Raw genomic sequence first — 7,104 nt, 5'->3', positions numbered from 1 at the left:
CGAAATTCAGTAAAGTCCTTTTGAAAGTTAAGCTTGCAATCCCTGAGTCTTAGAAATATTTTAGGAAGAGATTTGAATAAGACTTAAGGAAATTCTAGCATATAGGATCTGAACGACGTATCCTTGAGAAATCTAGGAAAAGAACTTTGTGGTTAACTTGCTAAAGGAATCTTTAGCTTATGCTTAAGGACAAGCATTGTTTAAATTTGGGGGTGTGATAACGGGCAAAAATACACGTTATCATAGTACTAAGTTCTTAAACAATGTTGGATTGCGTTGATAGAATATGTCAAATTGTGTCCATTAAGCATAAATTCTACAATATTGCGGTCGCATGTGTCAAACGAATTAGGGCAGTTGATCTCTATATTTTTGTGCAGAATAATGCGTTAACGCAATGTAAAGAATGCGATCATAGGAATACATCGGTTGAGCAACTTCACTGCAAGACTTTGTGTTGATCGTGCTTGCAAACATCCACCCAAGAAGAATCACCGCAACATGGTGAGCGCATCCGGACGAAAAGACAATTAAGATCGATGGGACGGAAAGCTAACAGCAGTCGGATCCAAATTAAGTTGACAGCCGATAACGGTCACAAAGTACATCCAGCTTTATCGGTGACAACTATCTGACGCATCAGTCAGGAATTAAAGCTATCCTATCTATACAACCAAGAAAGAGAAGCCGCCTTTCACCTTTGATGCCCTATAAATACCAAGTACATTATTCAGAGAAGGGGTTAAGCAGTTGATTACTTCATCACTTTACAAGTTCACACCTCGTCCAAGGCGGCTCGAGAGAGAACCTTGGGGTGTAAGAGCAGAGAGCGGATTGACTCTCGGGAAAGCGAGAATATCTTTAGAGCACGAGTAGAACAGTTTAGCACCTGGTGGCAACAAATTGCTCTAGGCTTTTTACTATACTTGCATTGTTATTCTGTACTTCATCTTTTATCTGTTAAATAGAAGTTCTATTTCTACATCTGCTCACTCTCTTTATACGCATGAGTAGCTACACTAGTTGAATGGGTTGAGAAGAACTAAGCTAACATGATTTAGGAAGTTCATTGCTTGCGATTGTCTTGTTTTATGCTGAGCGAAACATCCCTTTAGAGTTGCACGAGAGAGAATCTAAAGAAAGAACCTAATGTCTCGAGAGAGCTAGGTTAGAATCTAACTTGAAAGAGCAAGATTAGGCCTGTATAAACAAGAAATAGGGACTTAGAGATAAGCTCTGTTTGTCAACTTGCATCGCATGCATCCTAGGAATAGGAATGATATTATGCGGTCGCATATTTATGTGAATGTCATGTTGTCATTTCATAAATAGAAATAGTGGTTTATGTGTAAACCCTGTAGACTTATCGCATATTTATCGCATGCGTTCTAGCCTTAAAAGTTGTGGCATTCACGCCGAGAGGTGGTTTACTATTGTATGCATGTTGCATGATCACAAGGCATGAATGCAACCTAGGGAGTGTTAGCCAAAACCCTTCTCAACCTGTTCACCACATATTCATCGTTTTTCCCGTTGCCAACTCTTTTTGAACTCTGCCGCATTTATTATTATTTTCATTAACGAAACAATAAACCAACCACCTTATTTATTTTACCAGTTACCGCAAAGTTTTCTTAAGAAAATTATCAACACAAACTATTTTCACAAGTCCCTGTGTTCGACCCTGGTCTTACTAGGAAACTCAGAGGAATTTACACTTGAATTCTACTGGGGAAACTTGAGTGCACAACGCAATTTCATCAACGCATATAATCCATATTCCACATTTAATAAAATAACACATCAACTGCACGGGGCTGACCCACGTGCTGCTATTGAATAGATGATGCCCGCGTCTAACCACTTGATTATCTCCTTCTTTACAACCTCTTTCATCGCATTGTTGAGTCTGCGCTAATGTTCGATCGATCCCTTATGGTTCGCTTCGAGATGAATTCTATGCATACAGTATGCTGAGCTAATTCCTCGAATGTCTACGAGCGTCCAGCCAATTGCTCTCACATATTTTCTCAAAATGCTCAGCAGCACATTCTCTTGGTCTTCATTAAGTGGGGAGGAAATGATTAATGGTAGTTTTTCATTCTACCCCAGAAACGCATACTTTAGGTGGTTAGGCAGGGTCTTCAGCTCTATTATTGGTGGTTGTTTTAAGGACGATTGTGTTGTTTTTCTTTCTTCATTCACTGTCGGCTCATCTTCTTGGGTTGTGATTATCTCATCTTCCTTGTTTGTTTTTCTATGATCGCATTGCATGTAAAAATGGATGCGATCGCATTCTCATCCTTGTTTTCATCTTCAGGCTTTTCTTCTTCATTCAAACTCTCTTCGTCATCGAATTTATTAAGGTCTCCTTCGTCAGGATATTTCATGGCACAGATAATGTCAAATTTGAGCTTCTGTCCATTCACGCTTAAGGTGATCTCTCCTTTTTGCATATCAATCTAGGCACGACCAGTTGATAAAAATGGTCGCCCTAAGATGATGGGCACATCTTTGTCTATGTCATAGTTCAAGATGATGAAGTCTGCTGGCAATACAAATTTATCGATTGTAACCAACACATCCTTCACCTTCCCCTCTGGATGCACCAGAGATCTATCCGCTAATTGGAGAGTCACGGTCGTGGGCACAAGTTACCCCACATTCAGCTGTTTGAAAATTGACAGACGCATCAAGTTGATGCTGGCTCCAAGATCGCATAGCGCTTGCCCGATGTACATTCCTCCAATGGAGCAAGGTATAGTAAAACTCCCAGGACCGTGCATCTTCGATGGGATTATAGATTTTGAGCTCTACGTCAAAGCCACCATGGCGAACTTACCAGTGCCTCTCTTCTTTGTCACCATATCCTTTAGAAACTTTGCATATGTGGGTGGTGACGGAAAATTAGATGTCAAATTACTCGACAACTAAAATCCCTTGGACACAATATGCGATGCATGTTCTTAAGGTATGTGTTGATAGTCATGTGTCGATGGTCATGCATTGGAATGACTATGCGTTAATGAATGTATGCGATGACCATGCATCTTATCACAAGTTTTCTTGCACTCACACCAAGTATAACACGAACGCAAGTTTCTCGGGTGATCCAAGGTAGAACACGGGGATTTTTTGCTGACTAAATGCGGTAATGTGCATGTGGCGGTTAAATAAAGGAATGTTGGAGGGGTTGCTAAGTTAATCCTACTCCTACTCCTAACTAACAGACAACGCAATGAGAATATGCATGAGAGGCAGAGATACGACAACTTTTGACATGAAATAATGAATGGGCAAATAGATAAAATGTGGAGATGATTTCATTGCAACCCTTAAGAGTGACCGCAAGGGCAACCTTAGTCAACGCAAGCCATGCAATCATGCTACCCACACTTGAGCCTAACTCTAGGACGTATTTGGTGCATCTGCGATATTACCGGGAAGCCTATGCTTGCCTAAACCTCCATAACCCGCTTACTAGCTCTCACCGCATGAGCGTGATAGCCGCATAACACCTTATCCTACTTCCTGAACGCATGCAATATCCTATCCGTAGGGTGCATACGCTGTGTGGTAGCAAACAGAGCTTATCCCTAAGTTCCCCATTCTTGCCTATGCGTTCCAATCTGCTCTCTCGAGTCTTATATTTGGGTTTTAGACTACTCTCCCAACTATGCCTAAATGATGAATGAAGCGCTCATAGGACAAGGTAACCTCATGAACTTTGCTAACCTAAGATTGTTCCTATCCCTAGTGAACAATGACTTACATTGCTTAATGCGACCAACCACTTACCCTCCCGGGCAGTTGGTTGTTGCTGACTTTACTCATAGACAAGTAATGTGTTAGCCTATAGATAGGCGTCGCCGCAGCTTTACACTAAGCCAATAAGGTTTTCTCACATACTCGCACAACGCACACTTCTCGGTGATTTACTACATGCTTCATATCCCTAATCCACATGACTAATTATGTGATACTCAAGCAATCTCACTAAGTGATGCAATGAAAGTAAGGAAGCTAAGTGAAGATCATGGAGATGGAATCGAAGGAACACAGAAATGCATTGAAAACAAATTGTATTAATTCCTTAATAAAAAAATGTCATACAATAAAATATAAGAAAAGAAAGGAAAATGAAATGACTAGCTGGAAGCAAAGACTTGCTTCCAACAGATGTGCGTCAAGGCTGCCGGTGGTGCCATGGATGAGCGGTAGAGTTGACTCTCCCGAGATCTAGCTCCAGTCGAAGGCTCCGATTGTCACTCAGAATGGATGAAGGAGGTGAAGAACTCTCAAGCGTCTTCTCACGCATTTTGTCTGGATCACAAGGATCTGCCCTAGGCGAACCTCAGGTGAAAACCTTGTATAACTTGAATTTTTGCTCATCGACTTCCTTATATAGAGCCTGGATTGCCGACAGCATTAATGGACTGCTTTGATTCTGACATTCGGCACGTTTAGTCCTTTCAAAATCTCTGCTGCTAACGGCGTGGTAGGTGAAATGTCAACATCAGCTTTTGATTTTCCCAAGGTAGATGCGTTGATGCGTTCATTCCACCAACCTTGCATTGATCCCATTAGTATGCGTTATCGCATAGCCGTAATCATTTAGTGACCGCATTCGCTTAATACCGTAACTCTACATGATGACCGCAATCGCTTGACGAGCGCAACTCCCATGCGATGGACGCATGTGGCTGATTACCGCAACATCCATGCGTTGATCGAATACGTTCACCTTTGCAATGGAGAGTTTCTCCGCATGCGATCGTCTATGCGGTGGTTCAGTTCTGTGTTTGCGTCCACTTCCTGCGTTAGCTACAAAAATAGAACATTGAACGCATAATATCGCAGAATAATGGGTTAGCTGAGATTCATCATGCTGAATGACGCACGCTCATTTTCTCATGAATTCCTAGCATAATTGCTGCATATTCTGCTTAACAACCTTCATAATTCTAAGTAAAAGGCCTAAGATCACATGCATTTTTGCATGTCATTAGTGGGCATCTCCTCAATTTCTTCAGTGAACGGAATATTAACATGCAATTGTTTTAACATATTCATGAAGCGTTGGTACTATACCTCATCATTTTTCTTCTTTCTAAGTCTCTGTGGGAAAGGTGGCAATTGTACTCTCACGGTCCCATGTTCTTTCGACTCTGAGGTGGACGCAATCTCTGGCTCTATCGCTTCTTTTTCTCCTTCTTCTCGAGTCACCGCAATCTCTGGTTCCAACGCAATTGGAGCAGTTCGGCTAAGCTCCTTCTTCTCCCCTACCACAGTCTTGCCATTCCACAATGTCACGACTTGACATTGCTCTTTACTCGTACCCCCTGGGTTACGTGGGAGTTCCATCGAACTTGGCAGGGCCTCTTGCAGTCTATTATTGAGTTCGCTCGCAATCTGGCTCATCTATTGTTCTAGGTTGTGGATAGACGTTGCCTGGTTTTGAAGCACAGTTTTTTTCTTCTCAATATATTGCTTCAACAAACTCTCAAAAGAGGAAGATTGTGGCGGCTGCGAATTGCTGGCTTGATTACTCGTCTGACCGTTGTTTCGTGGGAAAAATCCGGGTGGCCCATCTTTTTGCGCCATTGATTGAAATCCTTGCTGCTGATTTTTCCACGCACAGTTGAGGTGGTTTATCCACCCAGGGTTGTACGTGTTAGAAAACGGGTTATTCTTCACAAAATAAATTGACTGTGAGTTCTACTGACATTCCTCCATTGCGTGTCCTTCACCGCAAGTAGCATACCTTGCGGCAGTCTAGTTGATTGTGTTCACTTGCCCACTATGCGTTATTGGGCTTTTGATTGTGATTCCCTATATCAAGTTCATCATCGCAATCATATGACTCTAAAGTGATGCGATAGCACCATTGTTTGCGTCACTATCCTTTATTCTCAATCTTTGATCGCTCTCTCCAGTCCTCGTGATTTTTAGAGATGCGATCAAGGATGTTCTTGGCCTCATCATACGTTTTGCTTAGCAGACCTCCAGCGACTGCCACAATGGCAGCGGTCTGTGAAGCAGGGTTTAATCTGTGATAAAAAAATCTCAATTTGCAAGTGATAACGAGCAGAAATGCACGTTATTACAGTACTAAGTTATTAAACAATGCAGGTTTGCGTTGATAAAATATATAAGATTGTGTCAAAAAAGCATTAAGTTCATAACATTGCGGTCGCATGCATTCATCGCATGAAAACAGTTAACTTTTGTATTTTTGTGTAGAATATGCGTTAACACAAGGCGGAAAATGTGATCACAAGAAATCAACGGTCGAGCACAGTGTTATCGCAAGGCTTTGCAGTGATTTGAACCTGTCTCTTATACACATCTAGATGTGTATAAGAGACAGGTCGAGCACAGTGTTATCGCAAGGCTTTGCAGTGATTTGTGTTCACAAATATCTGCTCAAGAAGGATTGCCACATAGAGCCGACGCAACTTAGTGGGCGCATCTGGGTGAAAAGCATAATAAATCACAACAGGACAAAAAGCTGATGGTCGATTCCGAATTAAATTGACAAACCGCTAACAAACTACTGTAGCAAGTACACTCAACTTTTCGATGACAAATATTTGGCGCATCAGACAGAGAATTAATGTCATCCCATCAATGCAATCATAAGAGAGAAAAATCCTTTCACCCCAAAGCTATATAAATACCGAAGGCAACCTTCAGAGAAGGGGTTTGTTCGTCTAGTTCGGATAGTTAGAGAATTTTCCCTTAGATAGAATAGCCTTGTTCTTAGTTTTTTCTTTTATTTAAGGCGGAAGTGAGAGAAGCGAGATTTTGCCGAGAGATCATTCCGGTGAACTTGGAAGAGTTTCGAAGGCGTCAAGATCAGAGAGAGGGCAAGCTTCTACGGAAGTAGGAATATCTTTGAACAAAATAGAGTTCATAGTGTAAAAGCCTTGGGAAGCAAGGGATTGCTACCAGGCTTTCTATCCTTATCTTCCATTTTCATTTTGTACTTAAACTTATCTATAGAAATGGAATTTACTTCTTTATATCTGTTCACTCTCTGTTTATTACGAATGAGTAGCTAAATCATTCGAATGGGTTGAGAAGCACTTAGCTAGCATAATT

The sequence above is a fragment of the Benincasa hispida genome, chromosome 5 (assembly GCF_009727055.1).
Source record: "Benincasa hispida cultivar B227 chromosome 5, ASM972705v1, whole genome shotgun sequence".
Classification (NCBI taxonomy): domain Eukaryota; kingdom Viridiplantae; phylum Streptophyta; class Magnoliopsida; order Cucurbitales; family Cucurbitaceae; genus Benincasa; species Benincasa hispida.
The sequence above is the reverse complement of the archived record's forward strand: the minus strand, read 5'-3'. Positions refer to the sequence as shown.